This window comes from Lichenostomus cassidix, chromosome 8 (assembly GCF_008360975.1).
Source record: "Lichenostomus cassidix isolate B80296 chromosome 8, HeHo_3.0, whole genome shotgun sequence".
Lineage (NCBI taxonomy): Eukaryota > Metazoa > Chordata > Aves > Passeriformes > Meliphagidae > Lichenostomus > Lichenostomus cassidix.
Window position 1 is genome coordinate 19024202 of NC_139489.1, and position 24667 is coordinate 19048868.

General features: G+C 36.9%; 1 protein-coding gene across 1 annotated transcript in view; it reads right to left on the reverse strand.

Moving 5' to 3' along the window:
- Positions 1-21877, reverse strand: part of COL11A1 (collagen type XI alpha 1 chain) — a 157735-nt gene extending 135858 nt beyond the window's left edge. The window contains exon 1 of the mRNA XM_085068224.1: positions 21652-21877. The gene's annotated coding sequence lies outside the window, so the exon portion shown is untranslated. The remainder of the gene's footprint in view (positions 1-21651) is intronic.
- Between the last annotated feature and the right edge of the window lie 2790 nt (positions 21878-24667).

Sequence of the window (24667 nt, forward strand, 5' to 3'; positions counted from 1 at the left end):
AGGGTCTATATTTTTTTTTACCATTAGAATTCATTCTCTAGATCTGAACAAGACTTTTTCTACACTAGAGGTTAGGGGTTTTTACTATAATTTTTGTCAATCCCTGAGTAATATTCTGTTGTACAGGGTTTCCTGCAGGAAAGCATAAAGACAGTACCAGTGGAAACCAGAGACTGATACTGTCTTATATTATTTCAGTAGGTTGCTCTGTATAAATTACAAATTAGCCCTGGACTCTGCACATGCTGCAGAGGTGAGAATTGGGCAGATATTGCTACAAGCCTTGTTTTGTCTTTTCCTCTCAGTCTGTGTAGGAATACTTGCCCTAGGAAGGTTTTGTTAGGATTTGAAACAGGCTAAGGGTAGGGCTTTGGAAGAGGATGACTAAGTATAAAGAGAATACCTTCTGGCAGCATCTGCAGTGTTCCCAGAAATAGGAATTAATAAGGCTCAGCTCACCTGAAGAGAAGCCATTGGCTTTTCCTCTAGTAATTGATCCTGTGGTTATTAATAATGCAAGAATTAGAATTAGGAGGATTAGTAATTTAGGATTAATGTTTGAGAATCTTTAGGTTGAATCTAGTAAATAAAAGTGTCCAGGGAATGTTTTGTGACCCTGAGGTGTCTGGTCTTCTGGACAGAGTTGAGATTAGATTTACTATCTGGAATGCAATTTACTGCTGGTCTCTGGAAGGTTTTTAGAGGCAGAGAAAAAAACCCAGTGACACTAGAAACTGATACCACTTTGTTCTCTTATAGTAATGATTTACTATCTTTCAGATTAACATTAGGAAAGTGTCAGGACTCCCATTTACAATCAATTTTTACAGATCTGAAGCATTAGGAAGGCTGCTGTCAACGGTAGGAGAGGTTGAGGTGAGGACTATAATTCATGGACAACCTAGTTTCTTGGGTCTAGAGATACAAAGTGGTCTGGTGTCATCAAGATCCAGTATCTTATTTTCAGTTTGCTGTCTTTTTCATCTGCCAAGTCTATATACAATCTTCATTAAGGTTACACTACAAGTGATGACTTCAGGACTTCCAAAAAGGCATTTGCCACTAATAGTAATAAGCTGCTTTGTATTCCCCAGCAATAACCCATAAAATCTTGCCATAATTAAGGAGCACCCTTTTTTCATTAATTTTGTTATTTTCATTTATCGAGGCAGTCTGACAAATTTGTAATTCTCTATGAAGTTCCTCCTTTCTTGCTTTATATAGCCTTTATATACACAAAAGTAAGCACTGTCCTAATGCTGATACAAGTAATCTCTTTGAGGAGCTACCTCATATTCACATCTGAGAATGGAAGATATTCTGTCTGGATTTTTTTCTGGGAATGTGCTATATGTTTGGCCTCAGGTTAAAATAGAATGTTAAGACTGTCTGCCTACAAAGTCCATGGAAGAAAAGCAGTAATGACTGTATTTTCTGGTGTCATTGACTTAGACTGGATCTTAATTATGACTGTTTTGTAGAATAACCTGGTCTCCCTACACCTCGCTCCCCAGGAAAATATTCCTGAAATAGTGGTTTACAGCGTATAAACAGCCCATTTCCATCCTGTTCAGCAAGCAACAGGAAGTATCAAGTATCCTGCAGCATTACCAGCTCAGCTTTGTCATTTGGATCAAGTTTTTGGAGGCTTATTTCAGCCGAACTCCCTAAGCTTTCGAGGTTCACCTACTTATATTTTATAGGACTGCACTGTGTAACTGGTACAGCAACTCCCTATTTTAATTTGTTTGAATTTATTTTTGAGATCATAGCCTGTTGTAATCATAATTATACTTCATTCAAGAGAAAAAAAGTAATTAGTGTAATGTGCAATACATCTTCTAAAATATAACACATAAGGGGTACCAGAATTTTCCTCATTTAAGAGAACTAAAACCAAGACATATATATTTGATGCTGTTTCTCAGTTTCTGTTTGGTTTTTACATATGGCTATTACACACCAGAACTGCCAGAAATCTGCATTTTGATTGCCATTTCTGAATTTTTCCAATGGCCAACTAAAACTTGAGTCTGTCGTGGTTTTGCAACACAACAATTTCAAGTATTTGTCTTCAATTGCTGGTATCTGTTTGGTTCCTACGTATTTATTTTTTATATTTTTTCTTACATTTTATCTGAAGCTTGCTTTTGCTGGGGATGAGTTGAAAGAGATATGTGGGCTGAGAGAGCTAAAAGGGGACAGTGTAGAAAGTCTCAGTTACTCACATTGGCAACTGTTTATCTTATTATCAATGTCCCCGTTTAGTTCTGCTTTAATCAGTGGTGTTCTTGAAGCAGTGGGCCAATATCTCCATACCAGAGTCCATTTTTAATTATGACTTGTTACAAATTATGAACGCAGGTGTTTAGGTATAAAAGGCCTCTTCGAGTGCCTCTTCTGCAGTGTTTTGTGGCATTGTTTTGTGTTGGGGGAGCACCGGTGGCCTATCTAATACACAAGGAGGCAGTGCAGGCACAGACTAATGGGCTGCATGTGTCACACACTTGTAGCATGTTTATTAGACTTTGGCAACATTAGTGCTACCACCCTCACAGTTCCTTTTAACTGGAAGAAATTAAGACATGGAGAGATCTAAGAAGATGAATTTCTAACAGCAAATTAATTCATGTCCAGACATGATAGTCCTGTGCTTCCTCTTCCTATGCATAGAAATCTTGTAACTGATCACTTGTTAAAGCACTTCGAAGTAGAAGAAAATTTTATCCTGCTCTATAAGAAAGAACACAGAGAATGCAAAGGTAACATTTCAGGGAGGCTTTTTGCCTCAGGAGGGTCCATCTCATACCTGCCCAGTTTTGAGAAGATGAGGACCAAAACATAAAGTACATATAATTAATAATAAAAGAAGAAAGAATACATTATTCGTTTATAATTTAATAAATATAAAAGTCCAATTTTTTAAACTCCTCTAAAATAACACGCTGTCAAAGAAGTCGCAGAGGTTGCCAATTGACAACTGCTTTGGAATATGAGAGTGCTGTCAGACTTCAAATATTTCTCATCTTCCACCTCAGTTCATAAAATAATGGCCATTTTTGTAGCCCTAGCTCATGAAAACTGAATCACATGCATTAGCCTGCCATATAATACGTCTTCTCTAGACCAAATTCTGGTTTTATCCCAGAAAATAAAGAAACCCCTTTGAGAAAAGTGGTGTAGCCTTAAAATTTAGGCACAGGAAAGCTTTTAATTTGATTTGGTGCCTTTAATTGTCTAAGGTTTGAAAACTCTGTTTAGGGCTGACCATTCCCTTTTGAAATGTGAGGCAGCCTTCAGTACACAAGCCCTCCAAAGCCTTGGGGACTGGTCCCAGGAGCCCCGAATGGGCTGGGTGTGCTAACAGCAGTTCCCAGAAGGCATTGAGTAGTTCATGTGATGGGATAATGAAACAACGATTGGACTAAAACTGCCAAATTGCCTTAAGCTTCCTGTCCATGGGCATAGATGTCTGCAGAGCACAAAGTTCCTCTCTCAAAGGTGGTTATGTGTTGTTTGTGAATTTGTATGGACGTGGAAAAGGCAAGTGAAGTAAAAATGTGAATACTTGCATCTGATACTAGGACAAACAGAGGAGAATATAGCAGCTCTGTGAGAAGCACAAAAGAATCAGGATGAGCAGAAATCTTTGCATATACTTTTTCCTATCTTAAGTTATCTTGAAACTGTGATACACCTTTCTCCTCTATATTGTGTGTTAGACTAAATGATCAATATGTTGATTTCTACTTCATTCACTCTTAGTATGATTCATCTCCCCTTAACACTTTAAAAAACGTATCTAACAAATGCTCACAATGCTTCAGTAATTCTATTGCAGTCAGTAATAATCTCAGCTGATAATAATCAGTCAGTAATAATCTCAGAATAAGCATATTCTGATCTTTTTCCAGGAAGTGATTATTTTCTAGTCAATACCATGAAAATTAATAACTGTATCAGAAAAATGTCAAGTTATGCTTTCAACATGTATCTTCAAAGCAGCAGTAGGTGTCCAAACCCTGCTGTCTTCCAGGCACATTGCCCAAACTATAAAATAATTAGATTCATTTGTAGCCAGTCTGAAGCAAAAAGTAACAAGGTCTACTACTGTAGTGATGGTTGAGGAAGATGAAAAAAGTACCAAATGTAAAACTCTGGCCTAAAGTATATCTTAATAATTAAAGTTTATTATTAAAAAGTTATAATAATTTAATGAAATTCTATAAAATAGGCAATGACAATATAGGAATATGGAAGTTCACATTTGGATTCTTAGTTAAAGAAATCCAAGTTCCAGTACATTGCTTCTTCCATCACTCCATTATTTTGCAAGGCATGTAAACAGACACTCAAGTTTAAAGGGTATTGATTATCAAACTATCATAGGAATAAGTAAATGTTGTACTGCATAACAATCTTCAATGATGCTAGTTAGTCCCAAATTCATATATTAAGTTCTTTTTGGTAATTTTCAACTAGATTATGAGAATGTAAATATTTTGCATATTTACATAATGAAACTTACAGAGGTGTAGTGAAAAATATTTTGATGAATTTACCCATAATGCCTTTAGATTAGATTGCTAAACCAAAAATATTGTTCAGAAAAAAATATGAACATTCCAAAAGGTAGTACTGTCAAAAGACTATAAAATGAGTTGCAGAATTTCTGAAATAAAGTGGGCAAAATACTGAAGGTTGAAATAGGCCTATTTGTTTGTAGTGTTTTGAGACATTAAAACCAGAGATCACCTATCTGTGACAGGTGCAGTATTGGTGCAGATTCTCAGTGTTTTGAGACAGCAAGATTAGATATAGTTATACCCTCTACAGTGTAGATTTTCAGATTCTGAAGTTTAGTTGGCTATACTTATTTTATACTATGGATTAATTTATTGTATTCAGTATGATTCCAGATGATGATTGCAGTAATTTTCCAAAATTTATTATATGGTTTACTCTTCTACTTCTCTACCAAATCATAATCAGATATGAGAGCAAGACTAAGAAATGGAGAAAAAAAAATACACAGAATATTGGCTATTGTATATCTTATACCATGCTATCATCCCTAGATTGCTCAGAATCCCTTAGTCCCCCTGAAGACAGACCTTCAGGATCATCACATTTGCAGACAATAGCCTTTTTCAAAGCTGGGCTTTCTTATGCCAATAGGATTTTATACATCTGTTTTTATTTTTAGGTATGTAAAAGGCTCAAAATTCATTCCAGATGATATATAGCAATCTTGTCTTTTAGTTTCCTCTAGATAAAAACATCCAAACTATCTTAACCATAAATACTGGTTTTGTTGTTTATTTATTCTCACATCTGCAAGGCAGCTATGATTATGATCCTTCTAGTATTTGGGCAGGTGCTTAATTTTTAATCATATAAATATATCTGTGTACCTCATTGGGGTTTATATTTATATGTGTGTTTTTCTCCTCAGGACTAGTTCCAACTACTACAAAGTGGCTAGACATTTCTAATGGCAGTGTATGTAACTGGGACGTTTATATATGAAAAATAGAATCAATGTGCATTTTCTGGGCATTTGTGGGGTAAGACAAATATAAACCAGAATGATGCTACCATCACTTTGAGTTGGAGAAGTGTTGAAATGGATGGACAACCAAAAAAAGGATGATTACTTCACTGGATATTCCCTTCTGTTGGACCCAAAATGATTATGGTATTGAAAAGCCTGGGAAGACCTATAGGAAGCAGTGAATGAGAAAGGCTTACTTGAAATGCTCTGCTCTTTGGGAAAGGAGAATGACTAAATAAAAATGGGCATTCAGTGTCCGCCATTCAGTGATGCCTGTGCTGCAAACAGCACGGGGGAGAGATTGATGAAGCGTTGATGCTAAAACTCAGAAGAACAATTCCAGATAGTATCTAAGATAAGCGCCAATCTTGCAGTTTTGCCGTTTGAAATAATCCCTTAAATTCCTACAAACCCATGCTAAATTGCACAAAATTGAATAGGTCAGAATTTACCATATTTTAGGATACTGAGACAAAATTCTTCATGAATATTTAAGCATAGCTGTTGACTTAAGTGAGCTCATGTCAGATTGCTAGGGCTCTGAATTTGGCCTGTTTGCCTTTGGAGCCTGAAGTGAATGTTTTGTGAATGACAGTGTTGCAAGAAAGATGCATTTTGACAGGAGTGAGAATAATGAACAGGCAGGTGAAAATACCTGGGCATGTTATGCTTTGTGGCAAACTTCACAAGCAGAAGAGCTGCTCACTTCAGAGTTGCCAGTGGGTCTGTCACTTTGTTCATCTCTGTCAGGGTTCATTTATCAGAACTGCTTTGTCTCCAAGGTGTTGTATCCCCGATGGCTTGCCTTAGCCTTTAAGGAATTTACACGTTATCTGCTTTGAATATGTCTCAAATTCCCAAGAAAACTCTGGAGCTATTTCTTGATTATAAAAAGGAATAGGAGAGATGGTAGCTTGTTGTCCTGTTATTTGTTTGAAAGTGTAACTTGTGTTACTATAACTTTATGACATGGTTTGAAACTCTTTGGACTTACTGTTTTTGAGAAAAAAATAATTTGGAAGTACTCATTGAATTACCCTACAAAATGAAGCTGCTAATTTACTTTATATTACTTATCCTTACACTGTTAGTCATATTATGGAATTTAATCTCATACTGCATTAAGAAAGAGGAACATGTTTTAAGGGCTGTGGTGGTAAAGAGAGCAATAGCACACTGTCACAGTGGATATCTATAAAATTTCAAACACCTACATTGATCAAACAATAAAAAAATGGAATGAAAGAATACACAGTTTGATTTCAAACATGTCAAGCTGGTACAATCTACTAACTTTGAAACCTGACCACAAGTTTGCATTACCCACTTTTTCTGTTTAATTTCCAGCTGTGGGAGCCACAGGAATGGGCTGCAGGCATGGGAATGTTGCTGCTGTCCCTTCAACAGGGAGTTTCCCTGTTCCTGACTTCCCCTCCCCAAAGGCAAAATGGTCTGGCTTGTAAAACAGTGGCTTCTTTCTATGCAGAAGACAGCAGCAAGAAATGCAGGGCTTATTTTGTTTTAGTAAAATTTTTCTTAAAAATAGATGTTCAGTTCTTTGCTTCCTCTCTCACTTTTTAGGCCTCTCACTTTAAAAAGTGTGTTCATCTTCATTTCTTAAAAAAATGCTGGCTTTATTTAATCAGATTGAAAGTGTGTGTTCTGATGATCATGATTTTGTAGATAACTCAGATCCAAGGTTTTTAACAATTTGTTTAAAGAAAAGTTGTTAAACATCAAGAGTTAATGAAGATTGAAGCCTATGCCAGCCTTTCATAGGTCTATATCAAACCTATGTTTGGGGAGCTTAATAAACACCAAAACTAAACAGCAAACTGTCTTAGTACAAGTAAAGGCCATTTCATGGGAAAAGATGACTTGTCTCAGAAAACAAGCCCTACCCTGCTGTTCCCTCACCAGTAAATTGGCCTGCAACAGAAACATGCTCCTTTATCCATCCAGCAAATGTCTGAGATGAAATTAATATCTCTCATTTTAAGCGAAAAGAGGAGAGATCAGTAAGCTCTTCATCAAGCACACGTTAAAGAAAACCCTTGTGGAGCTCCTTATATAAGAACTCCTAAGGGTTCTCCAGTGTTGTGGTACTGCCAGGAAGCACAACCAGGGAGGTCTGAGTGGTACAGAACATCTTGCTGGCTGTACTGTGAAAGTAAGCAAGTTAAATTTAGCAGTAAGATATTTTTAAAATTAACAATTGAGCACTGTGTTCCATCCATGGTGTGATGAAAGGTGTATTGTGTCACTTGTTTGATCGCAGCTTATTGTGCACTACACTTTAGAAAAAGATGAAATTAGGCCTGATGAGGGATTTATTCAGTTCAGGTGAACTTTTTCAAAGGGAAGGAGTGTTGGGGCTTCCCTGGAATGAGCTTCTGAATGTTACTGGCCTTGCTCACCTGGCAAAGTTTCTGCAGCTCTGTACAAGCAGCTGGGCAGTTTGCAGAGGACCTGGGCAGTCTTACAGGGCAGGGAGCAGACATATAGCTACATATGAAGGGACAAGGAAAACCTCCTTAGGCTTTAAAAGGGGTTGCTGGATTTGTAGTAAGCCAAGACTTGAAAACTACTGGACCTGGGAGCAGGATTTGGATATACAGGTACCAAGTGGAGGGAAGAAATTGTTTACAAATTGTTATCTGAGCTTGCCTTTTTCAACACATTTGCAGTATGTCTATTCAAAAGCTACCTTGTTCCAGTAAGGGTCCCTACTAAAACCTAGCTTAGGAATGGAAAACCTTTAACCACTTTTGAATGGCTGACCCTAGGGAAGGTTCAAATAGTTCTGCCTTAAGGTCCTGGCTTGGTTACTGCCCTGTCACCCAGGGTTATAAAAGAAGTATCTTCTAAAGCAGATGCATTGATTCTTGTGAAGCTAAGCTAGATCTATCTCTTTGCATAGCTTTTAGTATATAGCTGTTGGTATTCCTATGGTGAGTTTGAATCACAATAAATTCCATTTATCATCCATTTTTCATGATTTCAATTGCATTTGCTTTTTCAGCCAGCTTCTCACAACATGCCTGTAACACTCCAAACATTTGAGCAGTCTCAGACAGCTGATTTTTTTCTTTCTTCAAAGAAACTGTTGTAAAAATGTACTTTTAACATATTCCATGTACCAGTTGTGGAGCTTTGTTTCACAGCTATAGTAACCTGAAGACCAAAGGGACAATTTTTTCTCTTGTTGAGCTGCTTTGAGATAGTCTGTTGGACCAAAATAAACAAGGAGTGAGAGCTAGGACTAAGAGAATGATATAATTTAAAAGAGGAAATTCTCTGAGTTAGTAAGTCCTGAGAAGCCAGAATTTAAAGCTCAACATTCCTGTGTAAAATAAAACAGATCTGCTGTTTTAAAAACAGCTTTAAAATTGCTTTAAAAACAAATAGTAAATAGAATTTCTTGGTTATATTATTTCTCTTCTTCCAAGACTGTAAAATGAGACTCATCAGACCAAGGCAGTCTATTTTTCAATCACAAGAATTTTAAAGTATTACCCAACTTAAGTGTGTTAAGTTGAGGAAAATGCCTAAAAATACTATATATTTGCCTTACAAGAAAATCCAGCTGTATGGTTTATCATGAAGCTTTCACCACTCATTACTGTGCCTTAAGTTTTGTAACTTGATGCTAATTCCTGCTGTGGTAAATTCTGTAGACTTTCCTTCTGTTCCCTCCTCTGTATCTTGATATCTACTGTAGAATAAGTATCAGAAATCAGTAGCAAGGAAGATGGCTGATGATAAGCTTGAGTTCTCAAACACAAATATCTCTGTAAGGGAATTTTAATTCACACCATGGAGAGTTGAATCTCATCCTGATACCGATTTTATTTACATGGTTGTTTAAATAGACATAGGCCCATGAAAGTCATCAATAAGTGATATCAGAAGCACATGGTTTGGTCTTCATTTGCTGAGATTACACTGTTCATTTCTCACTATAAATCTAAGGAAATCAATTTATTGGATGAATAGAGGACTTTTTTTGCTTATATCCTTACTAGGATAGATTAGTATAAGCATATTATGAAATTTTCTGTCCCTTGCCAATCATTATGTTACTAGGAGTCCTTTGCCTATTGTTTTTTGACAGGTGCAAAAATGGATCCTTATTTACTGCTTCAGTATTGTATTACTCAACAGCAGACTGAAGAGGTAAGTTAATTCTGCATTTTTATATTCCATATTTTCTGTCACATTTTCCTAAATTTGCTAGATTTTTAATTCCTTTAGATCACTTCTATTTTACATTGGCCAGGGTAACAGCAAGAGTTATGCAAACTCTTTGTAGTTTTTAAGAATCTTAAATCTACTTTTTCACAAGATAAAACAAACATATCAATGATATATAAACGTTATCATAATTTTTCCCTAAATTATGAACAAAGAAGAAATTTGGTGAGGTAATGGAAGTTGTTCCTGGTGGGGTTTTTTTTGTTTTTTGCTTTTGGGGGTTTTTTTGGGTTTTTGTGGTTTTTTTGGGTTGTGTTGTTTTTCTTGTTTCTAACTTGAGAAATAGTTTTTGACAGAGGAAGGGAAAAGCAAAAAACAATGCAGTATTTAGGTAAAGATGCTATTTCTAGTCCAAAGGGCTTTTGGTGTAGAACATCATTTGGATTTCCCAGTATGAGTTTCCCTTTTGTCTAGTGTTCTTTAGTTAGTATCAATGAATTGCACATCAGAACACACAAAACAACTAATCCAGAGGGCTTCCCCGGTATTTTGGAACTTTAAATTTTTGCTGTCATCTTTGCAGGAAAGAAAGGGCTGGGGGAAACTGAGAATTGAAATATACAGTTGAAGAAACTGTATCAACTGTATAGCCATAGGCTGACATTGTGGATATTTGCTAAGCTGGGATAGTAGTGTGCATTTATGAGTTTATCCCCATGAGTGTTTGGAATAATGTGATAAAAAGATCCTAGATTCTTGCCTTGTTCAGTAGTGGTGAAAGCAAATCAGACTGGGCAGTTGAGCTCATCAGGTTTTCATTCAAAGCAATAGGGAGGGTTCTAAACTTCTATTTTAGCAAGTGCCAAATAACTGAATTTATAAATGGATAAAATTAAGATTGTAGATTGCTGGAAAACCTCCCTAACAAACTGGGAAAATTACTTACTCCCTTTTCTAAATCTTAACTGTGTTTCCCTCTCAGGTATGAAAAATAGTTCAGTCACTTGTGTTGTATGTAAATTGAGTCAGTATCTGCATTTCTTTGACTTCTTTCCTGGTCTTTCTATTCACCTGTGCAAGGTTTGAAGACTGACTCACACTGTGGTTCTCTAAAGAGCGAAGCACGTATCTCCCTTGGGAGTGCATAAAATGCAAGTCACAACTGTGTCTGTCAGTACAAGTGAAGTTTCTTTCATTTGCCGTCAGGTAGGCATGCATTTGACCTGAGTTTAGTTGTCAGTATCTCTGGGTAAAGCTTCCCAGCCCTTCCTGATGGTGTGACAAACATGAAGTCATGGTGCTGTAAAAGCATTTTAAATAAAATAGATACAACTTTCTGCTTTCCATCGTTTTTCTGTTCCTGAGTAATGTTCTTAAGTAATTATCATAAACCACAAATTTCAGGCTGTAAGACTGTGTGCTTCAAGCACAGAGCTCTTTCATCTCCAAGGTAATGATTTCACAAGTGTTATTTTTGTGGAACACACTGGCTGAAATTTGAATGTACAAAAGGCTTTCTACAACCTTTCCTCACACTGACTTGTACTTCCACATTCAACTGGTTTTATTTATGCCTGTATAAATAAATGGGATGGGTTTATATTTAAGTTGGAAATTACCTTAAAATAATAGTAATGACATGAAATGGGAAACTTGGATTGTATAATGCAGCTTAGTCCATGAAAGAAGATTAAAATGGCAATGGGAGTAGGAAAATGTTGGTAACTGACAAATGGAATTAAGAATGGGTCATAAAGAGTATGACCCATTTAGCATCAAGGAAGAGGGAAAAGGCATGATGAGTTGTTTTACAATGGGGGTGACCAGCCATTTTGTGGGAGCTAGTGGGATAGTAGATGTGTCTTCTGGATGATTAGAAATGTATTTTTCTAGCACAAATGCTTTTTAAAAATATTGTAAGGGGAAGGTTTTGGTATATTTTTAGATTTATTTTTTTTTAAGTGTAGGATAGTACACAGGCAGCCACACCACACTGTCTGAGGTACAAGGACAGAATAGTACACACATGGAAGCCTTGGTAAACACCCTATCAAACCTACACATAGCTGATTCATTTAAGAGTTTGTTGCTGGGCTAAACACAGGGTCTTCAACTTCTGAAACAAAAACTCTGTTATGAAGTAAAAGAAACAGCTCCCTAAGCTCAAGCCAGCTGAGTTTGTTATATTCAGTCCAGACTGCTTTACAACCAATAATTCTTCTAGTTTATGTACAGTACCCTGCTATTTCCAGAGGGATGGTTTTATTTGACTGTCCATTCACCTAGGATACAAGTTTAGCTTAAACTTGATGGTGCCAAATATGGCAAGTTGATCCTATACCTCTTTGATATCTCATTTTGCAAAGCCAAAGCAAGCATTACCAAGCTCTACAATTGTGGCTAACCACATTTACCATTAAATGCAGCATTTTAAAAACTACTGTGGCATATCAAAGGCATGTGATCATTGAGATGCACAAGACCAAAATTACAGTGACAGAATCGTATCATTATGTATGGCTTCCTGCATTTTTTACACTGTCATGAAACATAAAATGGATGCTAAAAAACATTGACCAAGAAAAAAATGAAAGCATTAGGAAAGCATTCTTACACTTGAGAGGTTAAGAAATGTGTAGAACAGCAAGAAAATTAAGTCTATTTTAAATTTATCAAGCCTCATCTCAGATTATTTCAGTTGTTTCTGTAACTGAAAGATTGTGCCAGAAGTCCATCATTTCATATTAAAGTCTTGCAATTTGCTGGCGACATTTATCTGTGCCTACTTTATCATATATTTGCATAAAAAGTAGTAGTTGCTTTTCTTGGTATATTGATGGTAAATTATCATATTCTCCATTAGCATCAGCTTTGGTAGACTGAATCAGGCAGCGCTTGTGGTCATTTCTTGCTAAAAAAAAAAGGTCCCCTTTTATCTCCTGCTTTTTTGCACACATTTAATTTTGAATGCAACTTTTGAAAGAAATGCTTAGTATCTTTGGGTAAAAGCCTTTACATATTTCTGCCTTATTGTTTGATAATATATACTGCTTGGGCTTATTCTTCTATTTTTTTTTCTTCATGTGATTTTCATGGTGCAATGCAAATCTTGGATACTTTTCTTGCCCTCAGCAGAGATTTTTATTGATTGAAAAAGCATATCAAAGCCTTCAGGTTGGTCCCACATATTTTATTCTTCTGGACCCCTCAGGTGTGAAGGAAGCTATGCAACAAGTTCCAAACATATTCTGTATTTATTAAGATTGGCTCTCAATTTACACTGTTCTTTACAAATGTGTGGATGATGAAATTCTAATGCCATGGGGTTTACAAACAAGCTATATTAAAATTCAGAAATTAATTAAAATGTGAAGAAAAAACCCCATTCTTCCAGAAGACCCCCATGTCTGAATGTAATAATGAACTACAGCTAAAGACCTTGCTTTAGGCTTAAATCCCATTAATTAGATTCACTCTGAAGTATCTTTCAAAAAAAACTTTGACTTTTTAGCAAAGTTCTTGATATAAGGATGCTTGTTTTATTTTTTAGTAAAGATTATAAAGATCAGTTGTATTTTCAGTATGAAGGCATTTCTTAGATATATATTAAGTCTGGATATAAGAACACTGAACGGTTGGTACTTTAGAGAAGGGAAACTACTTCATCCATGTCATTCCCAAGCTACTCCAGCTGACAGTTTGAGACAGAGACAGAAACAATGTGCAGAGAGTTACAAAAATGGCTGATGGTAAATATCTGCTAATGATTCTGTCACTCCTGTTGTATGCTACAGACTTCATTTTTTTTTTTTGAATCATGGGTTGACTGTGTAAGGCTAAATCAGTTAAATTTATTACTGAAATATTGTTTTCAACATCGAAGACTAATTATTTTTAGTTTTTGGCTTTTCCCACACTATTCTTCAATATTTATTTTCCTAACATAAATAATAAGACAGGATGAACTGTAGAGTAAATATGCTACAGTGATATTTGAAGATGAAATATTTTTGATTTATCACAAAATATGTATGACTTAAGAATAGTATGTTATTTCCTCTTTTGCTATGTTAATGCAGTCAAATATCACAAGACAGACTTTCTTTAAAGCCTGCTAGAATGTCTTTTTTATATCTGTAGTGTCAGTACTGGTGCAAAATAAATATCCTGTGGCACCTTTCAATAGTGAAAGAGATGCTTGCTTTTGTAGCCAACCTTTTCAACAGGAGATTCCAGTTTCTCAATTGTTTCTGAGCCAACAGCTGATTGTACAAATGTAATTTGACATGACTACTGTGTGATTCGTATATAACTTATACGAATGATAGACCTGATTTCCTTGCTTCCTTCTTAAATGTCGAGAATTTCATTGGGGTTTTAAAAGTTGATTTAAAAAGTGAAAATACTATTTTTTCAGTATTTGTTCAGTTTGCCTTTTTTCTGTATGTGAATAGCTACAACTTCTTTAGTGTTTGTGCCAACTCTTCTTGAATTACTGAACTACCTTATTATAAATCAAGGCTTTATCACCTCACCAGGGCAATTTTTCTTGGCCTAAAAAATCTGAAAAAACAGCAAAAGGTGTAGGTTCTTCTGGCACTAACCTGTTATGAATAAGTTCCTTTATCCTTGAGCAAGTGGAGTGTACCATGGCTAGAAGGATAACTGGGTAGAACTGAGCTGGATGAGTGAAAAGTCATTTCAAATACTCCCAATGTTAAAATAAATCAGTTATTTCATTTACTAATAAAATAATTTCATGCAATTCTCTATTAGAAAGTAACTGAGTTGTTTTAATCCACTGATTTACAGGTATGGGTTTAGTCTCATCATGTAAACTTTCTTTTTTTTTACATCAAATCCCCTCATCATTCCTGATCTTGAAAAATAGAACAATTCTATTTAAAAAAATTGTCAGCCATTTGTTTCTGTGTCCACATTAAAGCTAGAACAATTTCAGGTATTTTAAAAATGAGATTGATGCAGGCAGTCATCTTGCTCTCTTAAGGAGCTACAGTATAAAACACAGTATTGTCTAATTTTTTGCCTGCATAATTTTTTCTCCTGCTTTATTGTGGAAAGTGATAATTTCTCTTGTGAGTCTAAATGTCTTCTTTAGCAGTTCATATTGTACTGTCTCTTCCAGCTGCACATTCAAAGGCAGAGAGCCCTTGCTGTAGTAGAGCACGTCTTCATTGAAGACACTCTGTGATTACCTAGTTCAGCTGCTTTCATATTTGGTAGAGCTGCAGTAAAAGGGAAATGTAAAACACTATGTTGCCCTTTTGTTCCGTTAATATATTGCTTTATTCATTAGTATTGTTTGCTAAACCTGTCAGTTTGGAAAGCATTTTAACTGATACTGTCTTTCATACTTGGTTGCCTTGCCTGTCATATATTCTATACATCTGGGCTCTTTCTGTGGTTTCTGTTACTACTGTATTTGCGTCACCTAATTTAAAACAGACTTTCTGCTGTTTGCGACTATAATGGGTTTGTGGCTTAGTATGTGAAATAGAATTGACTGCACAAAATGTGAAATTCTGATACTAGACATTCCGGCTAGGTCTCTACAGACAGGAATGTGCATTTGTCTGGGCAAGCATTATAGTCCTAGGGGTGCTTAGCTATTTTAGTGACAGCCTGAATATGTTGAAGTTGTTTGATTTTTAAAAGAAAAAAAAAAAACATTTATTTTGAAGAAAAGAAGAGACTGCCTTGGCACAGCTTCAGCATTTTTGCAAATCTCATGCAATACAACTGTGGAAAAATTAATGAAAGACTGAAAAAAGAATAAAATTTCCTATGCATATTAAGTGTGAATACTAAGTAAGTTGTAAAACTTAAGAGAAATGTTAAAGAGCAGGGGTAAGTCCTACTAAAAGAATCTGATGCGTGGAATTCTCCTAATTATCATCTATTTATGATATTGAACTGTATCTGCAAAGGAATGCTAATGTATTAAGTCCACAACTCCCCTAAAAGTCTTTCAATTTTTAAGCATGAGAGGTCTTATCCTATCTTCAGTCTTCTCTCTGTTTTTTGGAGAAAGCAGATGCTTCATATTGCTCTGGTAGTGATGAGCACAAGTCACTAGGACAGCCATAAGAGTTTCATAGTCAGAGTAAACTGTTAAGCTGAAATTGTCCCTGTGGGGAAGGGATAAACTCTCCAGCAAGGTTAGGAGAGAATGAAGAATGAGGGAGGAGAGACTCCTGCTCCTAGGATAGGGGAGAAAGAAGGAGGAGTTTGAACTCGTCTGTGACAGAAACTTCTCAGGGTGGAGTGATGTGACTACTAAAAGCCCAAGTACTTGGTGGTTTTTTTATTTCAGGATTTTATTTTCAAGTTTCAGAATATAGAAAGTATCTTCCCTTCAGCCAGGTGCTAAGAACCACCTCTTCCCTCTGCCTGAAGCAATGTCATTCTGTCCTGTTATGCCTTTGCATTCTAGAGCTGCCTATGAAGCCTTCAGTCATTGTTCCCAGGGACAGGAACAATTGAGTGAGCTCTGATGGACGCAGAAATGTGGCATAACCACATAGTTCTCTTCTAGAAAATCAACTGAAAAATACTTTGTTCCTGATTCCTGGCCCAGGCACTGTCAGGGATTTATCTATTGCCAACTCTTCTGCTTTTGTCCAGCAGTCTGCCTCTCTGAATTGGTAGGACTCCTCTTAGCAGCTCCCAAGTCCCAGATCACTAGCAGGAGTTTTTTTTTTTAAATTTTTTTTTTTTAAGAGACTCCCTGCAGCTCTTCAGATGGCTCCAGTTAACTTCTGGAGCAGGGTGCATAGTGTGAAAGATGGGAGATAACAGGCCATAGGCTGACACTGAAGAAGTAACTAATTTCTGACAGTTTCCGTAATGTCAGTTTTCTATGTTGGACCCTAGTAGCATGAATGGCTCATCACTTGTTTTAACCAGTTGTTACAAATAATGGAATGGAATGAAAATACAATAGCACATGGCTTAGATCTGTTTTTATCACTGGCATAAAACTCACTTCCAAAATAATGTGTCAACTTCATTTTAATTTGATTTTTTAAAATATGAATAAGGCAATTGATTTTATTATGAACTGAAATGAAAATGCTAAGAGAAAACAGAGCTTATGTTTATATTGTATTATACAGTGAGGCACGAGGCTCCTGAAAGACAGGAAACTGATTGTTTGAATTGGTAATTCTCATTTTTTTCCATTCTGAAACTCTATCTACTCTGAGGACTTTTCTTGTGTCTACTCAGGAACTAGAGAAGATTTTTTGTCTATTGAGGAAGTGTACAGTAGCCAGAGGCAGAGCAACTTAAGTTAAAGACTCTAAAATTTAAACCCTGTATGATCATTGGAACAAATGTATCATGCAAATTCCTTTTCTGGTATCTTTGAAAAGCAGTGGGATGCTTTTTTTTTTGCATTCATATGCCATTAGATAAAATGGAAAGCATGGGTTAAGTGTCAGATCCACAATCCTTCTAACCCACTATTCTGTCCCAAAGAGTGGCCAGGTGTGAAAGCCTACAGGTGTGTAAGAACCTCTCTCAGAACACTGTTCCAGCTTAAAGGAGTTTGCTATTGAAGATATTTGTTTTTCAGAACATCTTTACTGTCATGTTTGAAAGCTACTGACAATCCCATTTTTTACTAATTTGCTTAATTCTTTTGGAATCTATACATTTGCATTCAAAATATTGAAGTTAAAAATGCTATCATTTCAAGAATCAATACATGAAAAAATATTTCCTATTTTTAACTTTAAATCTCCTTACTGGCTACTTGTTTGTGTGACTCACTTTTGGGTTTTTGGAGGTTTTTTGGGTTTTTTTGCATGATAAGAGACTGTGAGAAATACTTTTTGACCACTTCCTCTATTATAATTTCTAATTTTTACATCTAGTACAACTCATATCAAAGTTGAAGTATCTTGATCTTTTACATTTATCTTTGTCCATAGTTCTGCTTGAGCTGGTTACCTTGCATCTACTTAGTGTGATACTGACACATCCTTTTGGAAAGGTGATCGCTAGTAGCAATGTTTCAATGCGTGGGCTACAGATCTAGTCAGTGTTTAATGATTCTGTTTATATATTTTCTTCTAATTTTTGTGGTTTTGTTGACATCTGAGTATTGAACTATAGTTTTCAGAAAATTATCCAGAGTAATTCTAGGATCCAATATTTTCCATGCATATTAAAAATAATATATGCAGTCTGAGAAACACAAGTCTCTTTCCCAAGGCTGAAGTGTTCTGCCATCTTTACTCAGCAAAATCACACTGTGGCTCTGTGTGTAGCAGGGAGGGTTGGTGTTTAACACAGAGGAGCTCTGACAAGTCACAGTTCTTGTGAGCACTGTAGAACTTGGATTGCAAAGAGAAACTCTGTTTTTCTAGATGAACAGTTTGAAACACCTCATACTGGCTACAGATTTACTATGACTGCTTTCTAGTTTTGATTAGCCACAGAAAAGGTGTACTGGTATAATATGCACTTAAGGAATTTAATACTCCTCCCAAGTTATCTAAAACATTTCATTACGTGTAACAGAATTCTTGTATGTCTGTGTGTGACAGCAAACTGTTGAGAAATCAGTTTGGAAACTCTGAACAATCAGTTTACACTGAACTGATGCACACTTACAAAGCCTGTTTTCAATAGCTTGTTAGGTGTTGCTGTCTTAAAATATACTACATCCATTCTTATTTTCTTTTCATATTTACCATACGCTGATGTAAGACCAAACTTTTAGAAAAAAATAAGATATAAATGAATGTTCACGAACATGTGCCTCAAAAATTGCATCCAAGTCTAATCATTTTATGCATGCATACTACAGTTAGTGAATTGGTCTCTTGGTGTCAGTAACAAAAAAATATGTATTATTTTAATCCTTAATACTTAGTGTTTACCAGTAGCCTATTTTATGATCTAACTGCTAATTCCTAAATTACAAACTCTAGAATATTTGTCCTCTTTTTCAAGCCAAAGTTACTATACTTAACTAGTAAGTTTCTAACCACATTTTCCTCTGTGTTAGCTACATGAAAATAAGGCTTTTTTGTAAGGCTACATATTTAGAGAAAATGCTACAAAATTGCCCCTGTATTAATAGAATCCAGAGCATTCCTTGGTAGTGGCTCAGCACATTACCATGTGAGTTGCCTGCCCTTGAAAAGGCATAATTTGATCTTAACAGTTTTCCTGAATTCTCTGGTAGTTACAGAGAACAAATGACCACAGTTCAGTTCCTCAAGCTGAAAGCTGAGATTAGAACCACAGTGGTGCTGACTTATATGTTTCTGAATTTCAACATGAGAAGGAAAATTCTTTCTTGGTACTGAGTCTTTCTGATTCTAGTGAAAAGCTGGAAAACTGAAAATAGCAGAGTGGTCCCAGATGGGTGGGGTTTGTTTTTTGTTGTAGGTTTTTGGTTTTTTTTTTTTATGAGAAGCTTCTTCAGTCTGTCAGCTTCTATTGACATCTCTGTGTAAGGTAAAATGCTGAATAGCATGCTAGAACCAACAGAAATGTCTGGCAAACACTAGGAAGGGCAACATTAGTACTCTTGAGCCTATAAAAATTATACATTTTAAAAATATCATCAGTATTGTTCAGATCTATTTTAGCACACTTTATTTCCCTTGCTAGAGATAAATCTTAACTACTAAGGAAAGGAGGAGTAGTAACCTAAGTGATATCCAAGGAACAAATTTGCCCCAAACCCAACAGATTTAATAGGAAGTTGGAAAGCTTAAATAACTAAATACTCCATATCAGCTACTTTTAAGGGAGAGAATGGAGCTCAGAGGCCACATGCTGATCTTGGCTCCAGTGGGACAAATCCAGAATGGCTATCTGGGAAAACAGTAGAATTGCTGAAGACTTGCATCAGCTTGAATAAAGCTAAAATTTGGCCTTCAGAAACTTCATTACGAGGGAACATATACTTATCCTGCTAAGTTTGTTATGTTTTTCTTATATTCAAACATCGGTAAATTCTGTTTGTAGGTATTGCTGCAGGTTTTTCCTTAGGTTGATTTTTTTTTTCTTTAGGTTTAATTTTTTTTCCTTGTCTTGGCTTTGACTTGTTCCTCAGCATAAGGGTGGCCTGCTATTAGGTCTTGATTGTGTTTTATTTAAGTAATGATGTCTTTTGGATTAGTGAGATGATGTGAAGTGGTATTATTAATGGACATTGACCAGTAACAAAACAGAGCTGCTTAGGCAGATCTCCAGTTGGCATAGTGAGGCACAAGTTGGAACCCAGCCTGGAGCAGAGGAGGAGGGAGCCTCAGCAGGGCACAGCACACAAGACGTCTCTGGCAAGCACAAACAAGGAGCAGCTGAGAGGATTTGACACACAAGCAGAGATGGCAGATACCAGATCTCCCACAAGGATAAACAGAATGCCAAACAGATAAACATACCTTATAGCTTACCTGTGGTAGAGCTAAGAAATGTGCCATAACTGAACTGCATAGTTATTTACCTCATAACTTTATATCACAGAACTTGCTTATCAGGAGGATGTTAGCAATTTATCTCATAAAAAGGATAACATTAAGTTAAAAAGAAAAATATTTTGTTTATATGCAATGAGAAGTTGCATAGAATGTAAAGTACAGGTTATGGAAATATCATTAGCTAATCTGCTGTTCAAACATGAAGTATTTCAATTAGAGATTTATTTTTTAACTCAGTAGCTGAATTCAACCCAATCTCTACCTTTGAGATAACTAGGCCTGCTGAGAAAATAATGAATTTTCTGTGTTGTTTTGTTGGGTGTTTCGTTTTGATTTGGTTTTTGCGTTTTTTTTAAAATTATTAAGAAAACAGTTTATACTGAAAAAAATATTTGTATGATCCTGTTCTGGAAGTTTGCTCTAGGTTTCTTTTGTGTTTCTCTGCTGACTGGTGCATCACCCCCAACTCCACACCTTGCACTTGTGTGAGCACACGCAGGACACACAAACACAGCAAGATCTGCAAGGCCAGCAGTCTGTGAAATGGCAGAATTGAACTTGTTATTTATTTCTCTCAGGCATGTCAAGATGCTGACAGCACCACCCACAGAGGAGATGAGTAAGCAGGGATGGTACATGAGAGAGAGACCGAGGCTCAGGTTATCAGAGGAATGTGTGCAGGGGACAGAGCCTGGTGTGCAGGAATGTTCTGTGCATGGAGGGAGGTGGAAGCAGAGCTCCAGAGCAGTCTGACAAAGGGCAGTGCCTTAGTGAGCTGCTTTCTCTGCTATTGCCACCGTGGCACTTTGCAGGGATGCTGGCAATGATCCTCTTATTCCTGCAGAAGATGTTGGCAAAGTCACTAGTAAGAGCAGTGCCAATGATCAATATCCAGCCACACTGGTGAGTGTCTGGAGTGCTTCCTTCTCCCCTCCTTCTAGGACCTCAGGGGTTGCAGGGCTGTTTACCTCACTTTTTTCCTCACCTTTGTGGCATTTTTCCTTTTCTCAAATGCTCTTTCAGAGAGGCAGCAGCAGCTTTCCTGAGGGCTCAGCAGTGCTGGCTGTGGGGCCTTGTGGAGCCAGCCTGGCCTCCCCTCAGCTAGCCACCCTCACACACCTGGCACAAAGGTGAGCTTGCAGCTTTCCGAGGGACATTTTTAATTCCTGCCCATAAAAACCTCCTGAGAACTGAACAGACCTTACAGGTATCAATGGAGAAGGGAATGGATGAGGTGGACAATGAAAATTTGTTTCTTTGTTGTGTGATTTGGATGAAAAGCACCAACTCTCGGAGAATAACGCGTGTGAATAACCTTCAGCAAGATCCCTGCCCCTAACTGAATATAAACCAAAATCAAGGTTTATAAAGCAGCCTGGAATTTTTTCCTGCCATTTACAAATCTATGATTTAGTTCCATTAAAGAAAGCGGAGGCTTACCTCAAGTTGTCTGGCGGAGCTGGAAGGTGCAGGGAGGATGGGGAGGTGGCAATGCTGGCTGGCAGGGCCGTGTTGTGAAGATAGCTGCTATCACAACAGGGTGGGCAGCAGTGGAGCTGGCAGAGGAATATCCCGATCAGGACTGCCTGAGCCCCTCAGGAACAGCGGCTGGAGCAGCTCTGCCTGCTCCCTGCAGCTCTGCCAGCCCTCTGTGAGAGGGACAGCACTGGGCAGCCCTGGCTGTGCTTGGCTCTGGACTAGTGTCACCTCCCCTCCTGTGTTTTTGGACAGCTCTCAGTTGGAACTCATTAACTGATTGAAGAATTAAGGGTGAACACCTGGTGGTATGATTTAATTACAGGTGTGTGTGATAAACGTGATAAGGACCAAACTGTTTTCTTTGGAGGTAGACTCCACAGGAAAAGAGATGAAACTTAAATATAGTCCAAGTTTGTAAATTCCCTCTTTCAGTGCCTACTATAGCTAAAATATTAGTGTCAGATGTGATGGATTCTGGTTATATGCTTTTTCTTCTACTTCTTGTCACTGCTTGCATAAATTAATCTGATAGAAGAAGGAATGAAGCAGAGGCAAAGGGAATGTCACTAGCAGGCTGCTCTGTCATCCATCCACTGGTTTTATTGCTTGCTGCCTTTGGTTTAATTTCTTTTTTCATAATAACAGAGGCAGAGCTCCATGAGGGGATGAAGATGCCTATGCTGTGAAGTAGATGTAGATTTGTTATGGATTCTGGAATTCAAATTTGGCATTTTGCTTGGTCAAGGATTATCTTAGTCTGGTTTTAATTTTGCAAACATATACATTGACATACAGAAGGCAAAAAGTGGGCAACACCAGATGCTTCAGAATTAACTGGGAAAAGCTGCCTCATGTTTCTAATTACATCTTAAATAAAGCAGATATGTTGGAAAAGGGACTTCTACCTAAGAACTGGACTGAACCATGGTGACACTTTAAGAAGGTGGTGAGGGTATATTTGATTTTAATGTTGCTTACATGTGCAATTCTGGAAAGACAAAATGGGGACTAACAGGCTTTCTCAAAGGTAGCTAAAAGGGAGGGAAAGGACATGGGAAGATAAATCAGCAAATTATATGGTTATGTACACATCTGCTTGACTCATTCTGAGTAATGCAATTCATGAGTATCAAGTGAAGCCAAAATGAGAGCTTTGTAGATAAGTTCCTGGAAGTTACAGTTTGTGCAGGACTCAAAACCTGACTTGTGAAGTTGGGATAAGGTCACTAAGTAGGAGCTAATAAGAAACCAGAGTTTGGAGTACCCATGATAACTCGTTTTTGTATTTTGTAGAATCTGTGTTCTACTGGTGGTGCCTTTGAGTGAACTTTCTTGTATGTACTCATGTCTTTTGGATGTGAGTATACATGATTTTCACACGAAATCACAAAGTGTTGAGATGTCTTCTGGACACTACAGAATATGAGCGAATTTGACTACTTACCCAAAGTGGTTTTACTTGAAGTATAAGATGTTAATATGGTTACCAGTGAGATGTGCCTTAAATATAGAGGACAGAATAAAATTTTCAAAAGTATACAGGTAACCAACTAACTTAAGCCATATTTTCAAACCTGATTAAGGCACATACATTCCTCCTTCAAATGCTTTGCCTCTGGGGCATTTTAAGAAATATTTAGTGGAGATCATGATGAATTCAAAATGCAAAAAATATTGATTCATAACCATAAAGCACCTATTTGAGAATATTTTATATTTTTCTGTTTCATATTATTATTCTACTTGTTAAAGTCAGCTGCAGGATTCTTTTTTCTCAAACAGCCTCTGGCATACAGTAGATTTTCAGCTAATTATTGGCATGTGTTCTTGAAATGGTTGCTCAGAAGATGGTCTGTAGACTAAACAAAATCTGTGGAATCTGTTGCACTACTTAAACAAACCAAACAACCAGTACTTAAAGCAACAGGTAACACAATAGTAAGAAGTTATCTTAGCCTTACTTATTACTTGTCTGAGAGGAAAAATTATTGAATGAGTTGTGTATGGGCCATATAATTCTTAATCCCTGATTTCTGAGATAATTCAAAAGAAATCATGCCTATCAAAAGTGAATTACTCCTGAGGTTCAAGATGGGTCCTAGAACTTGCTCTGAGGGGAGCTTTGTGTAATCTGGGGGAGAAATTATGGAGTCATGTGTAATCGTATTCAGTTACCTTTTCTTGGATGTCCAATCTTATTGCTTCTTAAATTAGGAAACAAGGAGTTTGTATATTTTTCCCCTTCTTCAGCATCTAGGGGATTTCTTTTCTTTCTCAGCTCTCCATTGTCCTTGTTCCCCCATTTAAACTTACAGCTTGCTTTTGCAGGTCTCAAAAACTATCACAAGTTTTGATTTAAATATATATTTTTCCAAGGAAATCTTTAGCTGAAATTTTTTGCCTTCTGATAGTTTTGTAATTGCCTTGAAAATACTCTGAAAGGACTGTTCTTTTGCTCCTTTGTTTACTTGTTTTTTGCCAGGGGTTGACTCCCCTTGTAATGTCCAGCTAATTTAAGTGCCAGAGATAACACAGAGGTGAGGACTAACTTCAGGTGAGGTCTAAGTAGACACCTACCTCCAGCAAAACACTCGTGTCCATTCCAGATTTCTGAAAATTCACTGCAGCTGCAGGTAAAGGATGTGAAGGTATGTAATTCAGTAGCTATTGCATTAAGGTTCTTACAGCTTACTCTACCTCACCCCCTGGCAAGGTCACCTGTGTCTCATTCACAAGGAAGTAAAATTTTATTTTTACACTACATCTGTGAAATGTCTTTACTTACTTCTAATAAAGGAACATTATGCCAGCTGTAGGTTGGAGGTCTGTGGAGTGAACTCTGGGGGACAGGAAAACTTAAAAAGGCCAGGGAGGAAGGGGTGGCTCTTCCTTCTGGGATGTTTGGAGATTTCACAAAATAAGATGCCAATTCCAGTTCAGTTTCTAAGTTATTGACCAAATATTAGGTATATGCACT